Source organism: Centropristis striata, chromosome 18, assembly GCF_030273125.1.
Source record: "Centropristis striata isolate RG_2023a ecotype Rhode Island chromosome 18, C.striata_1.0, whole genome shotgun sequence".
NCBI classification, from domain to species: Eukaryota; Metazoa; Chordata; class Actinopteri; order Perciformes; family Serranidae; genus Centropristis; species Centropristis striata.
The window spans coordinates 8845412-8857588 of record NC_081534.1 but is presented as its reverse complement, the minus strand read 5'-3'; the positions used below and the strand labels follow the sequence as shown (position 1 = coordinate 8857588).

General features: G+C 39.8%; 1 protein-coding gene across 2 annotated transcripts in view; it reads right to left on the bottom strand.

The window, feature by feature from the left end:
* fam49a (family with sequence similarity 49 member A) overlaps positions 1–2121 on the bottom strand; it is a 43623-nt gene extending 41502 nt beyond the window's left edge. The window contains exon 1 of one of the 2 annotated variants that reach the window (XM_059356314.1): positions 1969–2121. The gene's annotated coding sequence lies outside the window, so the exon portion shown is untranslated. The remainder of the gene's footprint in view (positions 1–1968) is intronic. The other variant, XM_059356315.1, reaches the window with a different exon arrangement.
* Between the last annotated feature and the right edge of the window lie 10056 nt (positions 2122–12177).

Genomic DNA, 12177 nt, shown 5'->3' with positions numbered 1-12177 from the left:
TCTTTACATGGTTCACGTGCCACACAAAACCCAACATAAACAGATTAAGTCAGTTTACATTAGCCACACACATGTAACAAAGGATAGGATTATCAGGTGTGTATAGTAATCATTGCCAAATCCAGTCTGGAGGCACACAGGGCTCTATGCATCGAATAAAGCAGTGTTCCTTAGTTTTAAGCATCCACATATAGCGTTGGTGATGAGGGAAAAATATCATGACTGGAGAAAGTGTACTGCATCTTTTGTAAGGCTCTCCCAAAATGTTATTTAAACCGTTTAACTGATTATCTGAATTGTTGCCGATTACTTTAATAGTTATAAAACTAACCAATTAATCTTTGCAGCTCTGGTCTTATGCGGACTTCTTATATCTTGTTGCTTATAACAATGACTTGGCATCTTCCTTTCGGGGCTATATGAAGCCCTGCAAGCTCAAACTTGTCCTCACTGTGATAAAGTGAATACTGAGGCACACTACGAGGCTCGGCCATGCAAAGAACATGCAAAGCATTTCAACTTCTTCTATGAGAGATCAGGTTCCTCCACAACAGCCATTGTCCAGTATGTTTAAGTCACAGAATTCAACCAGCATTCCAGAAATGCTGCAATTACAGGCTGGCATACCGACGGACACAAAACACATATGCACATGCGTGCACAAACACACATGCACATACACACACACATACACACTGTTGTTGAGGAGTGCAGCTGTTGCTGTATGTCCTCTCGAACAAAAGAGCCCCATTTCAGTGCATTGAGAGCCACATTAAGGCACATTCCTCTCAGAAACCACCACAATTGGTATCTCAAGCTAGTTTTAAAAGTAAAGCTGGCAACAAACATGTAACTATTATTGAATCCTGAAACTTTATACCATCCCCTACATTGGCTAGTTAACTGGTTCGCACAATTCTGTCTTGCTGTATTTCAGACAGAAAACCAATGTGGGCTCAGTTCTTGAAAAATCCTTAGTCATGACTCATTTTGAAATAATCAATACCAACCATGTAACTGAAGCCCCCCACCACATACTGAATTTATACTGGGTACACCACCTACAGCTCAGCTCAGCATTACAATGACTCATAATACTAGATTGAATGAACAAATGACACAATGTATTGCTGTATTTTGCTCCAGTAATATCCCATGGGGGGAAATAGAGTCACTCATTGGCAACTCATGTCAAGAGCAAGAAACAGCTGTTGTTGTCGCGTTTTACAACCCTAGTCTGGGGCCAAAAAATATTTAACTCAACTATGATATAACATGGATCTTCTACCAGTTAACAAGGTTAAAAAATGCACACTTTCGGACAGCTGGAAAAAACTACGTTTCTTTTAACCACCTGCCAGTGTAAGCATAGCGCACTGATGTCAGCTCGTAGTGGACTCGGCACAGTTGTTTGAATGCACTGATTGCGGATAGAAAGAGTTGTAATTCAAAGATAACCAGGGACCCAAAGCATTTCACTTCACCCACCCACTCACTCACTGATTCAATCGATTAGATACCGAGCTAAAGCAAGAACCAAATCATTTGGTAAACACACAACGTGAAAACTCAAATGAAATTTGGCTCTAATTCGGCTACTACTCTCAAGCTAAGTTTGCTGGCTAGCCAGTCCGCCTGCTAGCCGGCACTTCTGTCAAGCAAACCCAGCTCAAGGCATTTCCTCAACTAAATAGTTAGAGTGAGTACACAAGGAGCAAGCGGTTATAAATAAAAGTCTGGTCACACTTGCACAACGTTTAACGCCACCAAAAAACTAATTTCAGCGCTGAAAAGCGGCTAATGTTAGCTAGCAAGTTAGCGCTTCCTCCCGGCATCTCTTCCCATGTGAACTCGTTTGACAGTCACTGATTTGACGGGGGTACACTATTTGGCACAACACCAGGTGAAGTAAATCTGATTTAGCGCCTTTTAAACACGGGTTAAAGTTGGTTAAACACAAGAACTTACCTATATGTATCTTGGGGTAGTACTTTTAAGGGTGTTACGCTGGTCTCGGTAGTACTTTCACCGACCTTGGCAGCTCTGTCTGTCCCCAGCAGCGATAGACAACAACACTCTCAGCAGCACACAGCCCTCCCTCAGCCTGCCACCAGAACAACCAAGGGGAAAAAGAAAAAAGAAAAAGTCGTTTTAAGCCCCGCCCATTCAGATTTATAATTGGCCAATATTAGGGACAGTGCGAAATGAGCCAATTAAATTCACTATTGCCCCCCCCCCCCCCCCGCGCAATTGTAATGCGTTAAGTTATTTTCCTATCTGCAGTGCAAAGTGTCTTCAACTTCAAACTGAAAAGTTTATGACGCTTTATGTATTGTAATATTCGATTGCTTTAATTTCCAGTCTAAATATAATGTTTATATTTTTTACCTCCTTTAATGCTAGTTGGAATATACAAATTGTACTTTATGTATTCTGCATTTCATTACATAACACAATATATAAATATTGTGTAGAGGTGAAACCTATTTCATACAGTCTATGGGTGAAACTAGTTTATTATAAGAATTATATAATTAGTCAGTGGACAAAAAATCAATCAGCAACAGTACTAATTAATGTCTTCAAGAAGTACATCTTATCTCTTGGAAAGTATCATGGGCACATTTCACTATTGTTTAAAAAACATTTTATTGAAAAAAGATAATTATTCAATAAAATAAACAACATTTTAATCAATACTGAAATGGCTTGCAGCCTTAAATAAACATAAAATAAATAAATGTGCACTTGAAATGTTATCCAACCAAAATGCTTTACTTTTGGCCTCATAACATTAATAACCAGGTCAGGGATCAGATAGCACATTAAAGCACATCAGCCTTAGCCAGCATTAAGATCGATAGATGCAGTCAAAGGCATGTTTAACATTAGTGGGTCTATAGAATGGGGGGCTTTCATACTTGGCCTCAGGGCTGCAATGCAAAGCAACTGGAACACAAAGAGAGAGAGAGAGCTTTAAAAATTTCAAGGCTCTACAATCAAAACACATAGTCTTTTCAGTGCAAGGCCTCGTGTAGCTCACTGACACTATTTCTGTGTGTGTTGCCATACCAGGTTGCCACGACGCACGCTGGAGCCTTGAGTCTGAGATTGTGGGAAACGTTTGGAGCTCATTGTTGTCAGCAGTGTGGTGGAAGGTATGTTCAGGGTAAACACACCTCCACAGGACTATAAGGGCCAGTTAGGTTAGAGGATGGGGGTCAGAGTACACCCACGTCTTCCACTACCACAACCACTGGTTGTCATGGAGTTTAGTTTCCTTTACAGTAACTTTACACACACCCACAGTCTGTATGGGTGTTTATTACTCTGTCCTGCAATCACACTACATGTTATAATTCTCCACTGATGTGTTGTATCATGTGAGTTAAGCAGCTATGACATATTTAATCTAATAGTGGAAATAGGTCAGTGAAGGGAATACTGAAACTATCACTGCCTGTTTCACTACTGTAGAGGAAACATTACAGAGTAACAGCCATAAAACATACAAACTTTATGTAAAGACAGTAATCAAAGAGTTGAATGACGGACACTTAAAGCTGAGTTTTTAATCACTGAGTCTAACTTACACAAGAAACCTGCATTAGAAATGCATTACTGAAGGTTTTGGTCCACTTGTTAATGACACTGAGGGCTTCAGAAAAGTGAAACCTCAACAGTTAAACCTCTGATCTGCCTGCTGCTGTGCTGAAATAGGCAATAATTAAAACGTCTCCTTTGATTTATTAGTTTGTCACACAATATGGCCAAATAGCCAAACAGATCACAGTCCAACTGTGTAAAATTGTCCAAAAGTGACACCTGGTGGCGATTGTTAGTAGAGTTGCCAGGAGTGAAATATTCATATAATGTATGAAAAGAAAAAAGAGAAAATGCTGTTATCAAGGCTGGAACGTCAAGGTGCATTGTTATTAATATTATTATTTATGTTTTTTAAATATATTGCAATTATTCAAGAGTCAAGATTCACTTTATTGTCGTTTTTAAACAAAAGAAACAGAACACCTATCTATCTATCTATCTATCTATCTATCTATCTATCTATCTATCTATCTATCTATCTATCTATCTATCTATCTATCTATCTATCTCTCAGTCCGTCCGTCCATCCATCCATCCATCCATCCATCCATCCATCCATCCATCCATTCATCCATCCATCCATTCATCCATCCATCCATCCATCCATCTATCTATTGTTGAATTTCATAAATGAGGTATGACTGAAGGCTGAGATTCTTGTGGACTCAATGAGCCTCATTTTGTTCATGTGTGATAACGTTCACCATAATTCAGCATTTCATTGTACTGAGCCATTTTTTTAAAAGCTTAACCTCCCAGTATAGAATGAGCTGCTGTGACCTCTAGGATAATCACAGCCTCGTGAAACTTTACAACCACAGACTAGGTACTGAGCACATTCAGAAGATTTATGACTATAGTATATTGACCATAAAGGGGTTTGTCAACAACTTTCACAACAGAAGTGCTCGCCATCCAATCACAGAAAATGCAAATTGTGCAGAAGTCTTTAGACATGGGAATGACCATTCCCATACTCCCATCATTAGTCCTTATACACTTACACAATTTTAAAATTAGAAATTAATTGATGGATTAACACAGTGCTGAGTTGCATCTTCAATTAATCTTCAGGTTTCCAGCCTTCAGATGATGTACACCACTTGTACATTAAATGCTTAGGGGTTAAGGCCAATCATTCATGGAAATGTAACCCTAAATAACCCTAAACTTCTAAGTAGGGCTTGTAAATATAAGGTCACCCATAAAGTTGGAATAAAACATCTTTTACCTCTTTCCATGAAATGATTGTGACAATGTGAATTATTCATATACAGAGAAAGCGTAAATCTTCTTAAAACTGTATCATTCAATCTCTTCCAAACACATCACAAAGAAAATGAAACCACAATTAACAGAGGATTTTGTCTGAAAACAAAATTATTCCAACTTCATGGGCAACCGTGTATAAACTGTCCCCTCCCCTGCAGCCTGAGAAACTCATCCTCCTGTAGGTGGCAGTAGCTCACCACACTGCTGACTCAGCCTGCTCCAGCTGCATCTGCACAGATATCAACTGAGTTTATCATATAATGCATAATCTTTACATCAGAGTATAATGCACATCCCATCCATCTCTATAGAAATATGGTATAACGGTTTGTGCATTCATTAAAAGTGTTATTTTATCGGTAACTGTTCAAAGCTGTTTCACTTGAAATGCCTTCTCGTCTCTTCTTTATATATTATACCTTATGCTTGTTGATTTATGAACACAGCGCAGCACCTGTGGGTGGGGTTTGCAAGCAGTCACATACTAAAGGATTACAAGTGCTTTATGCTGCATCATGTTAGCTGCTGACTAACACACACTGGATCTTTTCTTCACATAAGCCACAGGAAGACACTGTTATTCACTGTATTATTGCAAATATGTTCCATGTTATCCTGTGCAGAATGATGTCTTCTTTATTGTGACATGACCAAGATGAATCCCATAATCCCCTGGTAATGATGCTGAGAGGTGGGGCCGTGTACAACTAGGTCGTTGATTTTTATTTTGCCTCTTGAGGTTGCTTGAGGTATGATACAGCAAAAATGCAAAATACTTGACAGAGATTTTAATACCAGCGAGACTGTAATGCAACGGGTTATGTAGGGAGATTAGAAAACGAGTCAAAAAGTCAAAAGCTTGTTGGAGCAAATGGTGGCCAGTGAGGGCCAGCAGTGGCCCCGAGCAAGGACGCCCGAACCTTGTTTGTTGTCTGCATTAATCTACTCCAGGGACGGGGATTGAAAATGAGCTTAATATGGTGACATAATGCAATTGGCTGTTGTTTCCGAGAGGTGACTTCAGATGCATACTGAGAACATAATAATACATACAGCGATATTAACATTCAGGCCCTGGAGGTGGAAACAAATACAAAAACAAATGCCATGTTAGTGCTCCCTTCTCTGTTTGCCCTTGGTGTTGGGCAGAGCACAACAACACTTTCCACTCTTTCATCTCCCAATGTCCATACTTGGCAGGATGCCGGCGCACTGTTGCTAACGGCTGCATGGACTTGTTTGTTGCTTTGGCTGTTCAAAACAACACACACGAGTAAATATATTGGATATGTGAATGCTATGCATATTATCAGCCTTAAATACAGTCTTTAAGCTTGTTAATTGGTTTGATTTCCCCTTTTGACCATTTTCAGATCCTTTCGAATGCTTTGGTTTAAAACAGAGGCAGGAAAAATGTTAAGTGATATGTCAACATTTCCATTTTTGCGGGTCAGAGTCTAAATCCTGCCAGAACAGATGTGAGTATGCACGGATTCTAAATGTCACCACTGCTGTTTGATGACAAGGCTTTTTGTTTCCCAGTGGACCAGGTGCATTGAAGTGTCATTGCTACTTCCTCACAGCCTCCGTGCACTGCCGAGCGGCCAAATGTCAGCCCTCGGTCTGCGGCGGCTGTGGAAACACCGGCTTCTGTGTGGTGTGCTGCAGGTTGAGCAGAGGACAAAATGTATTAAATCCACCTCCACCCTTTCTTCCATCTTTCTCTGGTCTGGTGACTAAACTGTTCCCCCTTGTTTGTACTTTCAAGTGTTTCATATATCAAACAACTACTACAGGGAGCGATGTATCAGTTTAAAAGTGAAACCTCATTGAACCTCAGCTGGGGGGAAGCTGCTGGCTTTGCTGGAGGCCCATTTGCTTGATCCATGCTGCACACAGCCGCCTGAGACCATCTGGTCTGAGCCGCCTGTGTGCCTTACGCTTCGTTTCCACTTAATAAACCAGCAGATTCAAAAGTGAACATCCATGATGTCTGATGTCTTTGTGAAACCCCTCCCTCCTTTTTTGGGGGTCTGGAATTCGCCTCAAGTAGGCTACATTGAAATTGAAAAAGTCAATTGAAAAAGGACAGGCTATTCCATTCCATTGTTGCTTGTCTATGTTTATGGTCAATTTGTCTTCTAAAATTAAAAATAAACTAGTTTAGCTAGTTTAACTCGATGTAAATTAGTTTTTTTGCTTTAAAAAAAAATAAAATATAAAATATATATATATATATATATATATATATATATACATATATATGTACAGTGAAGTATATATATATATATATATATATATATATATATGGTTAAACAATATGACCACATGTGTTGAGGAACGTTTCCAAAAACAGCACCCCTACACCCACCCCTAGTGGTTGCATTAAATTAGAAATGTTGTTGCGTTTAGATTACAAAACTAATTCTCTAAGGTGAGGGCAAAAAGCTTCTGGTTAGGCTTTGGTTTAAATATAGTTTAAAGACTAAAATGCATGTAAATGCTGAAAGTGAAGTAGTCACGTGTATCACTTTTTTGCATCACATTTTAACATAATTGTGGTGATGTTACTTTGAGCAACATTGTTAACTTTTGTTTTCACATGGGACATGAAGGCTGTTCTCCTGGTGAAAGTCCACCACCACTCCCACCTCAACTACAACTTTTATACTTTATACTCCATCTCGCGTCATTCATAATTACTATGGCCGCTAGAGGGCACCACTAACTCCACATGTAAACATGGGTGTACTAAGGTGTTGTAGAAACAACACATGGGTCGTATTTTGACAGTCTGAAATGTAAATATGGTATTAAGCTGCTTGTAGATACAACATAAGAGGGCATTTTTAGGTTACACCATCTCAATCACAGTTAAAGGCAACATATTATGTCATTTTCAGGTTCATGTATTTTGTGTTTTTTACTTGAACTTTAATGTTAAAAAAGTACATTATTTTCTGTTATTGTCTGAATATACCTGTATTCTCCCTCTGTCTGACAAGCCCATTTCCCAGTCTGCTCTGATTGGATGAACAGTTTACTCGTCAGTGTCTTTTGACAGTTTACTCGTCAATGTCTTTTGTTCATATGACTGAACAAGATATTTTTATGCAACCAAAACTGTTACATTGAACTCTAATGAACTGAAAACACACTTGGGAAAGGGTCAATGTTGTTTGACGAAAAAACAAAGTGCAGTGTGGTAGCGACCTGTCCTTTATAAGGTAGCCCCGCCCTAAAGCATACCCTGCTTTATTGTCTATTTTACTATAAATGGGACCATCATTTACAAAATGAACACCATGCTGTATCTGTGTGGACATTTGCATATCTCCAATCTGTTGTGAATGCACAGACTTATCCATTTGGCCCTATGCTACAAGTAGTAGTACAGCAATCCATTGCACATATGTGTCCTCCATGCAGATACCTAGTTTATACAGTAGTATAAACACATATATTATGTGTCCATAGTGTCTGCAGCAAAGGCTGAACATAAATCCACACACAGAGCCGATGTGTATACCCCCTGATGGTAAAATATATGTTAGGTGGACCCTAGTGGACCTGCACACACTTGTTGATGTGGAAAGTAAAAATTTAGCTTAGGAAAAACATCACAAATAAGCTTCACGATGTATCATAAAGCTAACAGCTGGTTGGGGAAATTGAAAGAAATGTTGTTTGAATTTCGTCTGCCCCAAAAGCATGCAGCGCAGAAGTGCCCCGCCACTCTGCTACACCCATGTGCCTCGCAGTGTAGTCACGCTAATTGGCTTCTGTTCTGTGGGCGTGCTGTGCAGCCACGCACACACAAACATACATAACATCTTGACAACAAACAGTAAACAGCCTTTCTCAGATCTGCCAGGCTCTCCAGACTTTGGAGCACTTGTTGGATATTTCTGAGCAATTTGATCTAATTAACTTGGTCATAAGCCCCTTCCACTCTCCTCTGTCTCCTCATTCTGCCTGTCTTTTAGCAGCTCTCTCAATCATTATCAAGCCGCTGCCTGCAGACCTTGGTTGCACTGATAGCGGTTGGATGCAGTTTGCTGTTGATCGTATTTGTCCATCTTTCTTTCTTTCTTTCTTCCTCGGTTGTCCACCCTTTCCGCACTGATCTGCCAGTAAAAACTGCATTTCAGTTGCTCTCGATGGCTCCCTGCAAAGAATTCCAGGGTTATTGATGGCAACAGCGTCTCCCTTTGTGTCACGATCGATGGCCAGAGGGCTACAGTGGAATTATTGGCATAGAGACATGTCAGAAAAAAGCAGCAGCAGCCATGAGGGTACTGACAGATTGCATTTGTGAGACAGGAAGAATTATTGAAATCATTCATAAGAGAATAGCAGAGTAAACACCTAAACCAACAGCATTCTCAAGCTATTGCGCACCTACGCCCCGGGCTTTGTCATCAGATTAGTGTCAGACATTAACGGGGGCGGTGTAGGTAGACCAGCATTTGTTGCTTGCTCTTAAATTGAAAAAGAGTCTGTGTTTGCCCTGGAGCTCATCTCTGTGTTTGAATATTCAAGTCTTGTCTGAGTGTACCTGCAGTGAAGCCTAGCTTATGTTCTGTCTCCAAAGAAAAAATGCATAATTCTCTAATGATACATTGTAACAATGATTTTGATCTTAAGTTACAAAAAATGAATGCAATGGAATAAATGAGACATGTGGACTGAATTAAGTTGAATCCTTGAGGCTCATTGGGATCCCATAAGGTTTGGGTATAAACTCTAATTCTAAAATGCTGATGGTTTTTACCAGAGGGGTATTGTGGCCTATTTCTTCCCCATCACTTCCCATTTCTCACTTCAGAATGGGCATATCAAGTCAGCATCAATGAACTGAGAACCAATGAAATAAGAAAAATATAAAGAAAGAAAAGCAGCTTTTGCGGAGAAAACATAACTAAAGCTGAAATCAGACAAATCCTGCATAGTTATACCAATATTTATGTCACTAATCCTATACACACTGACACCAACATTCAGTGGCATTTTGGATGCAAACTTTGCTACTGCATTGATTTTAAGACAATTTTGAGGAAGATGTTTGAGGTTTGAGGACGGCCCGTTGAAGCATCAAGTTCAGCGTTACGGCTGTCACTGTCTTGCTTTACGTCCGTCATCTTTGTTTTTTGAAACCAGACGAGACCATATTGGACTGGAGAGGTGCAAGGACAGGTGTATCTCAAAATAAATTGTTAATGCAAAATAAAATGTACCTTACTTACTGAAAATATTGAACAGCTGACTCCTTGGAGTATTATTTAGTACAACCAAACGCCGAACAATCATGAAAATGTTAATCAAGAACTTAAAACACACGGTGAAAGGGTGAAAGTTCTGAGACGAAAACACGACAAACAGGTTGATGGTTATTTAGATGTACACAGTGTTGTGGATCAGCATTGTTCTGCTTTGCTTCTATCCTGATGACAGCTTGCCATGTTAGCAACCTGTCAATCAAAGGTAGCCACGTCCCAAATCATAAGCTTCTTTATCATCTATTTTATTCTTAATGGGACCATTATTAACACCATTTCTTTGTATTGTATTGGAGAAATCTTGGAACTAGCGATTGAGAACATAATCTTGCCAAGAGTATTTTTACTAAGGTAATAAATTAAGTGAGTAATCTCATTTTGTAATGGAATAGATAGACCGGAGTTCTTTTGCAACCATCATTGACACGCTGTTGGATTTTTTGAAAGATTGCAGAGTTAAGGCACTTCTGGGTTTGCTTCCCTGCTGCCTGGTGAGAACTGAGCCCCTAGCTAAGCTAGCTAACTAGCCAGCAGCAAGTACAATTTTAAACTTAATGCTTAACGCAAACTACATTTTTATCCACCTGCTTTAATGCACATTTTCAATTAACATCAAGTTTTCGTAAAAACTTAAATAGAAAGTTTGAAAGCCTGGCCAAGATGGAAAAGTTAATGTACTGTTAAATGGAACTGTAACATTGTGTAATAGAAACAGATTTAGCGAATGATTGAAGTCCAGTGTTTCTCATAGAATTAGCTCCATGGTGGGACAGAGCTGTGCTGTTGTATTAGCAACTGGAATTCAGACCTCAGCCCCAGAGGTCGAACATCGACTCCCCGCAAAAGCAGCAATTTGTTGCTGGTTAGAGCTACCAGTACCAGTGCTGTTGCTGGCCACTAAATGGCTAAATTCGAGTTGCAGAAGCAACTAACTAAAGGTTTAGCAGGCTGCTGTCCTCCAGAGAGTGAGGCTAATGGTCCACGAGGTGTGCTAGTAGGCTAATTTTTGGCTCATTTAGGGAGTGTGAGAGCAGGACAAGGGGAATGACACAACTTTGACAACTTCAGCTCATTTCCTGTAAGCAGTGAAGCATGAAATAATGCTACAGGCTAGCTAACTAGCCATCCATCCATCTCTCTCCTGTCTGCTACATCCTCCTGGTGATGTAGTTGAGGGACTTTTCTCATTTATGATCCAAACAGCAAATCCATTTACTCATCCACCAAAGCGTGAGGTAATCCACCTTTTCTTTTTTTTTTTTCCCCCCAGCAATATCAGTTTTCAAATTGAAATGAGCGTTTACAATTTGAATATGTATTAAAATTTAGAATATTTGTCAGCCCTAGGATATGTACAATGGATGTGTTAAAAATAAATGTGATCAAATGTTGACATGTTTTCAGCTTGTTTTGCTGCCCACATGTGGCCAAAAAACAACTATTGCAGCTTTAAAACTAAAAGGTTGGAATGATAAAACAGGTTTTACCCTACCTATTTTCAAAATGGTTTCATTATGTATTTAAGAAAAGGTGACTATCACACAGAAAACTTTCTGTTATTAAGAATGAAATGTTTTATACAAGTAAACCATTTCAGAAGCTGCCTTTCAGAACAGTTGAATCAGCACTGGAAACTGTCCCAGCAATGCTCACTGTGGGCAGTGGTGTTGGTGTTTCCCCAGGCCTCTCCACTGCCGATGACTGAGTGGCTGTTTGACACCATGTTCTTATGCAATCAGCCGAGGCATCAGAGCGTGACTATCGAGGAGGTGCGACGGGCTACTGCCAGCAAGAGCAGCCGAGTGCTGCTTATAGATGTAGAGAGAGGGGGAGATAGGGAGGGAGGCAGCAGTAGATATGGTAAACAACTCTGTCAATGTGAGAAAAAAGGGAAGGGATGGACAGTGATAGGAAACAAATGGAGTTGAAGGAAACAAAAATTAAGAGAAGATGATACAAAAATAGGTGACAGAAAATACAAAGCAGGGAATAGTAAGGTGGTCCTGAGAGCTCACAGTGC